Here is a 14,258-nt window from a genome sequence, read left to right on the forward strand (position 1 = left end):
CACAGAAAACCCCTCTGTGCCCTGCTGGGCTTGGCTTCTCTCTGTCAATTTGCTGCTTTATGTGCTTGTTTTCACCTGATGGCAGAATCACAGAACCTCAGCTGCCTTGATGCTGTACCTGTTTCAGGCAACATCTGAATAACTCTGCTGCTATTGAAAGTGAGAGAGGCCTGTGGGTGTCCTGTCTCTTCTAATCTGCTTTGTCCATAAATCAGGAGTTCTGTTATTTGGGGGGGAAAAAATCTTATTACACTTTCTGCACAATTCAGTTCATCCCATGCCATTATTATTCAACTTTTTGTGTGCAGCAGCAGTTATTTACAACTGAACTTGAATCTAAAAAGCAGTTTTCCAGCTTATTCTTCACTTCCCTGCTGACAAGCACAGCAAAAATAGAGTTGCTGGGGTTATTGGCCCAACTTGGTCTTAGGAAGATTAGGAAGTGACTGAATAAAGAGTGCAGCTCCAGAGCAGCAAAACATTGCTTGAGACCAAAACAAGGCAGTGGTGGCCAAGGGAATAGGCACCTTCTAGACTTACACAGCCTAGCAGCTGTCCCCATGCTCTCTCCATGTTTTTCCAGATATCTGAAGTCCAAGGCGTTTCTTGTCCAAGCCACAAGTCATGCTGGTTTATTTTCAGACTGGAGGGACACACATGATTTTAGTGAGAAATAACAAATAAAGGTGTGACCCTTCCCATGAGAAAAGTCTTTTCTGGTCCAGCCTCAAACCCAGTAATGAAGAACTAAAGTTCCCTTTCTGCTACAAATATATATGTATTTTTCCTAACTTTATCTTCTAAAACTTTACAAGATTTTACATTCTAACCTTGTTCTTTCCTGGACACCTCATCCCAACAGCTGCATTGCCAGTGGAAATTTCTCCAGAGTCTCTAATATTAACACACTACATTCTGAGAATGTGGGTTTTGACCAAGAAATTTGCCTCTTTCCCCTTCATTCTGTTGGATTTCAGTCAGATAGAATTTTACTGTAGAATCAAGGTTAATTTAATGATTTTTGAAGAAATTTCCAGTAGAAATCTGCAGCCTCCTGGTCTCTACACCAGCTCTCTTTGTCTACCCCATAGAAGGAGAGCCAAGAATATGCCTCTGCCTGGATACTGCTCTCCTCCACAAATCCCACACACAGTTCAGATAATTTCCAGGCTGTACTGGAACCTTCAAACATGCTAACTTGTTTTAACTACCTTTCACTAACAATTGGAATAGTTTTTGTATTTTAAAAAATACTGTTTGAAATAGAAACACAAAGAGATTTTCCTACAATGATGGGGGAAAAAAAATTCATGCACAAAACCAAAATGTTTTGTTCTGAAAATTCCCTTAACAAAGTTCATATTAACACCAAGCGAGGAGAGGGAAAGGTGCTATAAAATATTTCTGAGAGATTTATTCCTCTAAGAAAATGTTTATTGACAAAGAAAGGGGAGAAGAAAAACCAAGCAGAAAAAAAAAAAACCACACAAAGAAACCCCAAAGCCCAGAAAGAAGTGGGGAAGAGTATCTGAAGGTCGTAAGTGATACAAGACCTTCCTACCTCATCTCCAGATCATTTCAGAGCAATGCTAATAATACAATTTTAATGACACCCATGTAGGAATCAGTTTTTCTACCTGGAATTTCTTGCCTGACAAAATGATCAAGGCTTCCGCCTCAGGTAATTCGTAGAGGAATAATATGTGAGAAAAATATAATTTTAATGTCTTCTACCAAAAATGATGACCAGCTCTGCCCTCTACACTGGCGTTATTAGTTCACTGCTTTCAGATAATGGGGAAGTAGCTTTGCTGTGTGGTCGTAAATGAAGTAGAGTGGAGGAGTTTAGTTCAAAAGTGACAGAAAAAAAGAATTCCAAGAACTCTACTGAGAAGCTTACTGGAAAGTGGGGCTGAAGATCTAAATGCAGGAGGTGGATGATTCAGTAATGAATGGAAGGCTCATTTTGACAGCTTGGGCTGCCATCCAAGCTAATTTGTTTCCAAGCCTTCAGTTTGCCAACTGAAGTGGCTGAGGAATAATAGGCCCCCAAAAATATTTCTAAGGAAACACAATGCCCATTATCACTGAAGGAGAAAGAAACTGCACATTTCAAAGAGCAAAAAGAAATTTGAGATCTGCCAACTTTGGCCAGTTCCAAATGACACAGGAAGGAGTAGTAATAATGTACTGAAAGGAAAGAAGTAGAGTATTGTTAAATAAAATAAATTCAAAGTAAAAGTTGTCATAAAAAATAGACACAATAAATAGAAGGATGTTTCTTTCATGGATAGATGATTTTTTGGCTGAGCCCATGCAAGCAGCCTATGATAAAGAAAGAGGCATAGGAAAAACTAAAAAATAAATTGGTAAAGAGAAGTAATATGTAATAACATGAAAAATAATGAACCAGTATCCTTATGTTTGACCCAACTGACCAGTAAGGCTACATGCCATAGCTCAGGCTGTGTTGGTTTGACTACTCCAGCCAGGAAATGGAGAAAGCCATGTTCTGCCCATGGATCAGACAGATGCAGAGACCAGACCTGCTGAACAGGAGCTGCTGTCTCTGCACCACAGGTCAGCCACAGCCACTCTGTGCATTCATGTCCTGTTTCTTCATGTTTACCAAGATGACAGCTCCCCTAGAAAACAGAAGAGAGAGATTTTGTAAATATCGTACAAAAATTGAAAGAGTTTTATAGATTAGAAGAACCAAATGATCCCCATTAGAAAAAGGAGTTAGGTTAATGTGCAGGTAAGCAGAATGTGAGATTTTCAAGTGTTGAGAAACTACTGTATGGCTACAAGAAATACCTGTATAGGTTGCATACTCTTTTTCAACACAGTCTTTTATGAAGAGGCTAGATGTTGCTGGGTGCATATAAAAGATGGGGGACTTGTTTTGCTTTATGCAAACACATTTAAAATGTCATTATTTGTAGAATTATTTCCTTATCTTTTTTTCTACCTAAGGGGAAAAAAAAATCCAGTTCTCTGTTCAAAACCCTGTTCACCAAAATACTGAAGTTACCTGTTAGCCTTCAGCTTAGATTTTCCTAACATTCAGCTGCCAAACTCACCTTTCTCACATGCTACCCACTTGATGCTACAAACAGCCTCTCTTTTTGCCAGCACTGTGCACTAAAGCAAAGCAACATTTTACTGAGATACTTGCCAGCCTTTTGAACTACAGCACCTCTGTGCTGCCCCAGCAGCACACGCCTACAGACACAGCCTCCTCAGCCTCCCAAACAACTTCCTGATTTGAAACCTTTTCTTTTTCACCTGCATTTTAAATGAATGAAGAAAGAATGAAACTACTTTCATTTTCTTGCCGTAAGATTTCTAAGTCTCAAGTGGTTTTGGATGCACATTTCATGGTTGATGGTATTGAGGACCCTTCCAATAGATTTATACAAGTGTTCACTACCTGCATTCCCTCTGAGAAGGGAATCAAGCACTGAAGATTATTTTTTTCTATTTCTACTACAATTGTACTACAAAGCTGCTTAATTAAATGGGCACTCAAAGCTCACATGCTCCCTCAGGGTAGACCTAAATAGCAATGGGAAGGTGTGACTGCAACTTCAGTGGGTGCATCAGGCCCAGCTTCCACCCCAGGAGTATCAGCTACACCTGAGCAGGTTCCTCTGCAGACTGAATCACTGCACACATTGACACAGCTCTGTCACCTCTGTGGTTTTACAGAAGCTGTCTAAAAATAGCTATGGCATCATCAGGGCCAGCACTGGACTCATGAAATATTTGAAAATATAAGACATGCAGTCCCTTCTCCTTCCAACCACACAGTGAATTTCTACCTAAATTAATTTCAGAGCCTTTGTAATTGCACCTATTGCTTACCCCTAAAGCCAACAGTGTTTCCATGTGCTCATTTCCAGCAAAGATACACTTTTAATAAGTATGCACTGCCATACCTTGCATTCTTTTCATGTCAGTTGTTTTCATGGGTGGTCACCTCTCCTCTGCAGAGCCCAAGGACTTAATACTTTGCAAATTGATTCTTCCTCATGAGAGGGCACTGGCTGGATGCCACTGAAACAGAAATAACCACAATTCCAGAGGTAAGATTGTTTGTGTTTATTCAACAAGCTGCATCTCCACAATATTCTGATGCTGGAAATCCAAGTATTTTAAGAAATTAACCTTTCAAAAGAATTCTGACAAAGGAGGATGTTTTGCTGATAGATAAACAGTATCTTGCCACACTTAAAAAGATTAGTATTTGTGAATTTTGACATAATTACTGATTTCCTCAACAGATTTAAAGTCTAAGTTTATCTTCATGTTAATCCAATTTCATGCCTAGAACAGAGCAAGCACAACAGACTGTCTTTCGTAACCTTCTGATATCATTAATTATTGCTACATTGGGAGTTACAGCATGGAACAAACAGGTTTTTAAATGGAAATCATTTGTCTCTCAGCAGGGAGACTCAACAGTTTTATTTCCTTCAACACCAAACTGCATTCAAGTAATCTTGTTTCATGGTGATCCTCCCTCGACAACCTGCAAGTCAATGGTGAAATCCCATCTATTTTGTTCCTGGATTGGTCAGATATGCTGCCCATAAGGGGAGGTGTCTATTTCCTCTCTTAATTGTGGAGGAAGGGTTTTCTATATGTTAAGGCCACGCTTTCCCAAAGCTGTGGGCATTTGGTCAGGTTTCCTGGTGATTTTCCACAAAAGGAAATCCCCTAACTCATTAAAAAAAAAAATAGATTAATTGACCGGTTCAGTAACAAGCTGCCCCAGGACCCAATAAACTTTACAAAGGGTACATTCCAATTATGACTGGGCTCAGCATGAACCTGATAAGTAAGCCAGCAGAATCATTCTCCAGCATTAAGAATTTTTTTTTCCTTTTCCTCCATTAATTTAACTCTTTATTGGCATTTGTGGATTGACTAACTTCTTATTTTCCCTTTCCCTGTGAATGTTAACCCTGCTGATGAACTCCCAGCAACGTGATGTACAAGGGTCAATGAACAAACCCCTAGTCTCCAGTCACTTTCCTGGCACTGTTGTGGCCTTGTAAGAAGGGTCAGGTACAGCACTGCCTTCTCCCACACTATGCCTGGTGTCATAAAATGAATCCAGCTCCCTGACCAGGACAGGGGAAAGTCATTTTCTCACAGCAGAAACATCTACTGCAGAAATTGGAAGCACCTGCTAGAAGAGAACAGCTACAAGCCTGGCTTCACTGTGTGAGAGAGGTGGGAGGGTACAGGGTCTTCTGGTAACAATCATAACAGCAGGAGGAGGAGATGCAAGGCAAATATCAAATTAGGGAGATGAAAAAAAGAAATGGTTACTAGCTACAAAAAAATTGTTATTTTATATTGTCATGTGTTAGCCCCATGTGGCATTAGGCAGCACAGACACACAAGAAAGGGCACCTAAAACTTGAATACTCCCAACCCTTTAGTGCCCAGCCCTGTCCTAAGGCACTGTCTAGAAAAGCCTGATCTTGGAAACACTCACCTGTCAGATGAGAGCAAGCCTGGTTAGCCAGAAAGAAGAGCTCCTAATTTTAGATCTTTGGAGGGTTCCATCCAAGGCACCAAGCTGTGTGTGGATACAGAAGTCCACACACATCAGCTCCACCTCCTCTCTGCCTGTGAGGAGCATTGTGGAGTCTCAGTCTTGGGTACCAAAGACATCATTTGATCACTCTGGCAGTATCTGGATGTGGTTCAAAGAATCATTAGGCACCTCCTGCAGAGACAGGCTGCAAGGATCAGGTGAGAGTGCCCCATGAACTGCATTTTCTCTCCTGAGCCCTCAGGCTGCTTTGGGTGCAAGACAGCCTTTACTCACAGAGGCTTCTTTAGAAAATATTCAATGATTAGCTCACTACTCCTGTAAAGCAAACTTACACACCTACCTGGTAACTACTGCTACTTTTAACACATAAAAATGTGCAGAAATTTGTACAGAAGACATTTAAACTGTTTGGACCTGCATCTACTTCTGCTCAGATGTTGAATATCATTTTCATACATTTATTATGCCTAGCCTGCACTGTATTTCTTAGAAGAACAAGAACAAGTGTAATTATTGTTGTCAATCAAAGTTGCTCTGAAGTCCTCAGCTTTTACTGTTTCAATAACTCATTTTAACCGGTGGCAAATGTATCCAACAAGCACTAGAGCCTAATTTGCAGTCTGGTTCCCTTGTCATTTTCTGAGTCATCTTGGTGGAATGCCGTGAGGCAAGAGATTAGTTTTAGGACTTTTTTTCATCTTCCTTTTCTTTACATCTGAGGGCTGTTAAGAAGTTTGGTTTCAATAGCTCAGACATATCCAAGGCATACTACAGGTACCGAAGGTGCAATGAAATACAAAGTTTATTCTACCGCAGTACAAAGAAAATACCTGATAAACTGTTCCAAAATCAGCCTTAGCACATGCAGGTGCAGATGTTATTGGTTTCACTGAAATTACAATGCTTACCACTGGTGCTGGATTTAGCTCCTTACAAGAAAACTCCTCAGCATCACATAGAGATCAACTGTGATTGCACAGCCATTGGTGTAAATCTGGAGTAATTCTACCAATGATACACAAACCTCAAAGCAAACATCTAAGTAGCTAAGATGCCAAAAGTAAATGTGATACAATGCTGATGGAGTAATAGGTAACTGACAGTTTCCTCCTCAGATCCTTAATCAGGTGTCACTGAGAGGTGCTAATATAATTAGGGATGAGATATGGATTAATAGGAAGAAAATATCATAACCTCCCTCTTACAATAAAATGGTTCATAGACTATACTTACCCACAAACTGCACCATTCTTCTGGTAGCATGACATTTGCTAAAGCAAAAGCCTGTTGATAATTCTCTGTAGTCCTATATAGCATTCAGCCATGGCTGCTCTTCAAAAGGCCATATTTATCCCCTGGGAAATATAGCTGTATTAATATGACATTTTGTCACAAATTAATCTTAAACAGGGGTAATATTTGTGACACTGAGTTGAAACTGGAACTAAAAGGCAGTTCAGGTGGTTAAAGCAGCAATATCCTGTCGCAGACTTATATTCCCTGAGACAATACTGTTATGGTGTAAGTACCAATGTACTGGGATGTACTAAGGGGGAGAAGTGTGCAAGTCTTTCTTCATTTTAACAACATACAGGATCATTGGCCTTCTACTCTTTATTACAGCTGGCAGTAATGCCACTAATCCCAAGGACCAGAGCCTGTGGTGCCAGGTGCAGTACAGAATAACAAACCTTGTGCTCAGAAAAAGCCTCCAAGAGAGATAATTAGCACCTCATCTCCCATCAGGATGGGCTGCACTGTTAGAAGCAGAGAGACAATTTTTAAAAGATTATTTTTTTAAAAAAAAAGAAAAACCTGATTTCTCATTAAAGCGATTCAAAGTGGCCTGGTCTGGTTTTTAATTGAAGTCCCATGGCACAAGTCAGTTGTGACGAAAGGGATTCTCTGTGATGTGCTCCCTTTCCTGCTGTGGAAGTTCCCAGGCTTTGTACAGTTCGTCAATGCCAGGCTAATTAGCACAATGTAATCTTGCCACTTACACCCACTTCCCAACTCATTTGCACATAGCTCCCACTATTACAGAAATCAGGATCAATTCATACTACAGATTTCCAGAGGAGATGACCCTATTATACAAAGGATGCTGGAAACCTCTTTTTATTCTGTTCCCCCAAACTCCATGGTCACTGAAGATGGTTAGTGATTTGGTGTACCCAAAACTACCCTATGGGCACTTCAGGGCACATCTCAGCTGTTCTTCAGCAATTGCATGTCATTTGCCTTTAATGGGATCATTTTTATTAAGACTAATGTCTCCTCCATGGCTGCTTAATTTAATTCCCTCTTCAACCTGAAGGCTGCAGCCAGAGGCCATCCAGAAATATTTGTGTTACACAACAGACTGTAATACCCACACTTCTGATTGTTTAATATCAGTCTTGGAGAGGTGATGTGAAGCCTGCTGACCACTAACAGTCATTAAAGCTCCTATGACACTTTTTGCAAGAGCAGAGGGTATTATTAACTCCAGGATCCTGGCCATGCTCCAGTTTGGATAATTACATTCTAGCACACTAAATTTCCCCCTGCAGTTTCAGATGGGGAACTTCTGTTCCTCACTTCCTCCTGTAACAACCAGAGCAAAGTGTCGCTGGCACTGAAATGCCAACGTGTCCCAGGCAGGGAACAGGACTCAGCCCATGGGCTCACATTCTGCAAAATGCTCTGGGACTCGTTAGGAAGGAGGTGCACAATGACCTAGAAAACCATAAAACCACAGCTCTGACCTTGGTGGCTCTGCAGGTTGATCATGCTCTCACATTGCTGGATTTTATTTCTGGCAGTGCAATCCACATGAAAGGCCTGGGTATCTTCCAAGCTGCACCCAAAGTCCTCAGGATGCACCAAGAGGTTTTGCTGCTGTGTGTTTTATCAACTGCTCAAGTAATTGTAATTAAGATCTAAAATTAAGGCCTGTCTATACAGCCTAAGAATCACTTCATTATACTCAGTATCTAAGAGCTTTTAGGTAACAATTGGATCTTCTGTAAAGAGGTAGTAAATACAAGCAGCCATAAGTTCTGCACTAGGGAACACTAGAAGAGATTGAACGAAGGGCAACTTTCTTACTTGAACAGGAAATGATGTGTGTTTATCCAGCTGAGCTGCTTGCTCCTTCTAGGTACTATGAAACCACGAGGAAAATGCATCTGTAGTGAAGCACCGAGGGCCCACAGGGTACCATTGCCATGGCCTAGAGAGGGAGAACAGAGAGAGACACTCTGAGAAACGTTTCCTGTAATTTTGTTGGAAGAGGCAGCTGACAACATACTTAGTTTTAAAACTTCATTTGATTGATTTTCATATGAAAAACATTCCTGGGAAATCTAAGTCTGGGATTCAGAAATTATGATGGCTGAAGGGACCAAATCACTGAAATATTAAAGAAACCTTGAAAATACTATTTCTGTGTTCATCTGAGAGCAAATAGACAGAATTCTCTTCTCTGAATTTCTTCAGCTTAGCATAAGAAAGATGATATGCTGTAGATTCTGTTGCTTCAGGCAACTGATGAGGAACATCTTTGATGTGCTTTGATTAATGCTGCCTTCTTTGATTCAGTGATATTTGGTTCCAGCTCCACTTTAAAAATAAAAAATCCTTACTACCAGAGGGGAAAATATTAAGGACATTTGCTTGGGAAACACTTGGGCTTGTGTTATGAGTTCTTATGCAAGATCAGAAAGTTTTCTTGCCTGTATTGTTCTCTCTCCTTAGAGCTGGTCACCTCGACTCCAAACCTGGACACCAAGTACCCTCTCCTGGGGTAGCACTTTCCACCTTTTAGGACAAGAGAAAAATAGGAGTGAAACGTATTTCTGGAGATCCTGTCACACCCTTTGCTACCTGATTGTTTCTAGCAGACACCTACCTGTCTTTGTGATGGAGATTTCACACTCTCCTGGAATGATCTATTTTGAGATTTGACTATCCTACCCACTCACACCTACAGACAAAGAGAGGCTGTCAGGAAACATCAGAACTCCAGAGAAATACAGCCCTTTCTGTATTGTAAACTGGGAAAGTTTATATAAAAATATATAGAGAAAATCACTTCAGCGATGTTTGATTATAAAATAAAAATGGATTATGTATCCAGCCCTTGTTGAAAGGGATTCAGTTAGAAGTCAGAGCAGCTGGAATCTGCCAGGATCCCTGGCTATTCCACAGCTTTTGAACTTCACCATTATTAATTTTGCATCCAGCAGTTTTGGATTAATCAGAGCAGATCACTATACCCAGCTATCTTGTTCTGACGTCCAGTTAATAGTAGAAGGAACAGAGCCAGGAACCAGAAGGAGGAAAAGAGGGACCACCTATCATGTTCCATTCACTGGGCAGACATCCTCAGACTCTCAGTCCAAGAAAACTCCCACCTGTTTCTGAACAAGCTGTTCAAAAGCAGAATTTTCCTGAATGGATCAGTACAGCTCAGTACTAAGGGCTCTTCTAGAACGAGCCAATGGCATTTTTGTACTGCACTGAGTTAATATTAGTCTACACTGCAATGTGTATATTGATAGTGGTTTAAGTTAAGATTTTCTTTTTTTTTTTAAGGAAATATGAATTCCCGTATGCCCTACTTTGGTAGCTTAAAGATTGTAGGAGGTCAAAAAAAAAATAGGTCAGTGAAAATAACATTGCAACAAGAAATTAATTGCAAAGAACGTTTAATATGACAGGGGACTACATAAAATCCTATTATATTTCTTCACTATCCTACTCAGTAGTCTGTACTATTGCTATACTCAAAGGCCAGGGTAGTCTCCCAGGGTAAATTGCTACATTAGTTTGACATTTCTGGCTCCAATTAACCTTATATTTGAGCTATTTTCCGAGGGTTTTTTTTTAAAAAAATCTGTGATAAGGTTGTGTTTTTCTATTAGAGTTTCAATTGCTTAATGGCCTGTTCCTGGTGCCAATCCCTCTTTAAACACACCCTAGGTAAGTAAAATTAGGCCATAATTTGACAAAACATTGCTCTTGGCAGCAGGACCAGCCTAAGGTACTCCAAGCTCTCCCTCCTTGCCCCTGTCCACACAGGACGGCACCACCCTCATGACAGCACCTGAACCATCCAGCAACCAACCTGGCTTCAAAAGCTTGCCAAAACCCCTGTCTCATCCAGGGATTGTGAAGAGATCAGAAGAGCACAAAGGGTCTCTGATTTCACAAGAGTGGTGCCAGATCCTGCACTCTTTTCCTTGAACTTTAAGGTACCATACATGTGGCATGGTACCAGGTCACCATGAGGGAGAAAAGCTGCCATGCTCCACCCATCCCTAAGGGATCATGCAGGAAAACTTCAGGAAGAATTTCTTCATGGAAAGGGTTGTTAAGGATTGGAACAGACTGCCCAGGGCAGTGCTGGAGTCCCCATCCCTGGAGGCATCCAAGGAACATCTGGACATGGCACTCAGCGCTCTGGTCTGGGTGACAAGGTGAGGATCACTCACAGGTTGGACTCCACAGTCTTGGAGGTCTTCTCCAACCTCAGCCATTCTGTGAATGGTATAATTGGATTAGAGAGGTCTTCTTCATGGAAAGCAACCTTGAGAAAGAAGAAATAAAATTTACCTCCCAGTCAATATAATATATGAAAAGAACAGAAACAATGCAACAAATTATCTCCACAGGGACAGAGCAGGACTGGCGCCTTGCTGACACCGTAAGCACAGAGGAGCAGCACCTTCACTCTCATGCTCCTTGCAGCTCTTACTGGCCCTTTGAACAGGTAATTTTAAGTCAGAAAACACTGCCAAGAACATGCACAAATTTGTTGAGAACCAGTGATCCCTGCCCACAGCTGCAGATCCAGCCAGATCAGTATCTTCTGGGGACAAGTCAAAGAGAACTGAGAAGAAATTCAAGAAAGCTTTTTCTGTGGCCTTTTGCCCAAATAATCTGCAGTGAAAGACATTGGTAGTGAAATCAGCTTCCTCACATTCTACAGGCACAAACATATATTTATTATTTGAGCTGCACCAGAAAGTAATTCTTGGAAGTAAGTCTTGGCCTGTAATTTGCTGGCAAGCGGCTCGCTCCAAGTTTGAAATTTTCAAAACATGAAATTCAAGCTCTATGACCCACAGTCTGGCAGACAAGTCAATTTTCATGCTTTAATCATGATCCTGCTATAAATGCTTACATTTATGAATGCAAATTCATTAGCTACAAGCACTTGCCAAAAAAAATATGTATTTTTGAAACATTCCCAATGTCAAGTCTGCTTATTTTAATATTTCCGGAATAGAATTACTTGGGAAGTGAAAACATCTTAAATTTTATTTTTATTTTCACATTAATGTATTTCAAATGGAAAGAATAATAGCTAGATTTTGCAGCTCCATCCAGCTCCAGCATTAGGTGAGGGGTAATAATACTGCACAAAGCATCACAGAGACAACTACAGAAGTGGGAGAGCTGAGATATGGTTGGCAAGGAAACCACAACTGACAATAGCCTGGATTTTCACATGCAGAACCTCCAGCTCTGTGATGTTAATTATGTACAGCACGGCTCTGCTGCTGAACTCACCCCATTGCCTGCCACATGAGCCAAACTAAGCAAATACTTCACCACCTCACTGAATTTCTCTGATAGACCCAGTGGAAGTAAATGATAAATTTTTCCTTTACTTCAGTGGATAGAGACCAACACCTTGGGCCTTATTTTATTTATTTCAATCCATTCCTAATACCATTTACCATCCAAACTTAATGGTACAGTAAAATCCACACGATGCTATTCAGTACTCTACTTTAAAAAACAGAATGTTTTGGACACACAGAGTGAGCAAATTATCATAGCTAAGATTTTCAAGACTGATACTTAAGTGAGGCAACTTACTGAGTCATGGTTCAATCTTTAATAGCACAGCAGCTCTTGAAATCATGTATCTAAAATGAGGGCACTTGTTTAGGTGCATAAAGAAAGTTCAAGTTAGCTTACATACCACCAAAAAATCCCAACATTAAGACAATGATTCTAAACTATAAAAATCAATACAGAAAACATGGTCAATATCTTGTTAAAACAGGCCACTTACAGAAATTAATAAACAGATTAAAGCCCCTATTGGGACATAAATCACAAGTGTGACTCTCAGGCTATGTGGAGCTGTGCAGACATAGATCAAACTTCAGGCGAAGTTCAGCTCTAATTGTTCAGAGCAATTGGCTGTGGCTCTCTCCCTTCTTCTCAGGACCACAGAATCAAAGAATTACAGAATATTCTGAGTTGGAAAGGACCCACAAGGATCAAGGAGATAATTTATTCCGTGAACAGCCCCTATGGGGACCGAACCCACAACCTTGGCACTATCAGCACCACGCTCCAACCAAGTGAGCTCACCTCGAAGAGCTCAACCCCAAAATAAATAAGCTCCAATTTGGAGCAACCCTTCCAGAAAGTAACCCTACAGCACAAACTGATGGTGCATTTTGAACCTAGAGGTCTGAGACACAGATCCTGCTGCCAAACCTAAAGCCAGGACAGGTCATGCCCTCCGTGCCAGCCTTGTGCTCTGTAGTTAATCCCACATGGAGCGAGGCAGGAGCAAGGCACCCCTGCCTAGGCACAAGGAGTTTGCAGGGTTGAGGAGCCCAAAGATTGACCCAGAACTCCCCTCTCCCCTCCCTGCTCATCGCTGCCCCAAATCAGCAGAGCTCACCATTATGTAATCTTCAGCCAATTTGCATTGGAAACGCTGCACAAGCACTGCTTTATCCGCCGGGAGATTCCCAGCAAATCATTTATTTATTGTGTTGTCTAAAAATTACCTTTAGAAATAGAAATGCTAATTTGACTGGGAAAAGATTGCCTTGATGCAGAGATTCGGGCTGGAGGATGTTTTTACATTCATTAACACAAAATAAACTGCTCTGGTGTTCAAGAATGAAGGATCAATGACTGAATTTCACATAATTAAAAATTTGAAATTTTCACATTATCTTCCCTGCACAACATTCTGAATTCAGGAAACACCACTCTGAGTATTAATTGTACAGAATAATATGGCTGACTGTCTGTATGATCTCTCCATCCTTTGATGTTTAAATTGATCCTGGTATTCTGGAGACAGCTTCTGCAGAACCGATTTCCTTGTCTTTATTTTAGCTAGGTTCATTCAAAGGGCAAAATATCTAAGCATTCAGCTTTTGACCCTACTAGCAAATATTTAATGTATGAATTAAACTGGACAGGGCTTTGCCAGAAGCTCTCTTCATGTTTTATTTCTGAAGCTATTTTTACCAACATTTAATCGCTTACATGTAAGGAGATAAAGACATCTCTGACAAACTGTGTTTATTGAGCTAAATGCCATCAAGGAAAGCCCTTTTATTTTTTTATAATGGGTTCAGTGCACTTTGTATCTCTGGCTTTATTCTCAAACACACTGTTACCATCCTGGAGGATGATACAGTACCTAATATACTCCTAAATAAATGCACAAGTGGATGGACACAGGAGGCAGCTTGACAAAGAGACGGATGGATAAACTTGAAACCATCTTTAATAGGCTCCCAGGAAATAAAAGAGTGGTTACAATCTCCAGTTACTCTCCTGCCCTTTCTGTATATATTTACAAGGGACCATTCTGTAACAACCATCAGCAAGCAAACAACAGCCAGACACCTGATTAAAGGTCAAACCAGCAGTGACA

General features: G+C 40.7%; 1 long non-coding RNA gene across 1 annotated transcript; it reads right to left on the minus strand.

Annotated features, from left to right (window-relative positions):
* Window positions 1–226: 226 nt before the first annotated feature.
* Window positions 227–8,788, minus strand: LOC140684796 (uncharacterized). Its single transcript, XR_012057607.1, has 4 exons — window positions 8,663–8,788; window positions 6,806–6,927; window positions 3,942–4,059; window positions 227–2,645 (listed from the first exon to the last, which is right to left on the minus strand). It is a non-coding gene; the product is annotated as an uncharacterized lncRNA (long non-coding RNA).
* Window positions 8,789–14,258: the final 5,470 nt, after the last annotated feature.

The sequence above is a fragment of the Taeniopygia guttata genome, chromosome 10 (assembly GCF_048771995.1).
Source record: "Taeniopygia guttata chromosome 10, bTaeGut7.mat, whole genome shotgun sequence".
In the NCBI taxonomy this organism is placed as follows: domain Eukaryota; kingdom Metazoa; phylum Chordata; class Aves; order Passeriformes; family Estrildidae; genus Taeniopygia; species Taeniopygia guttata.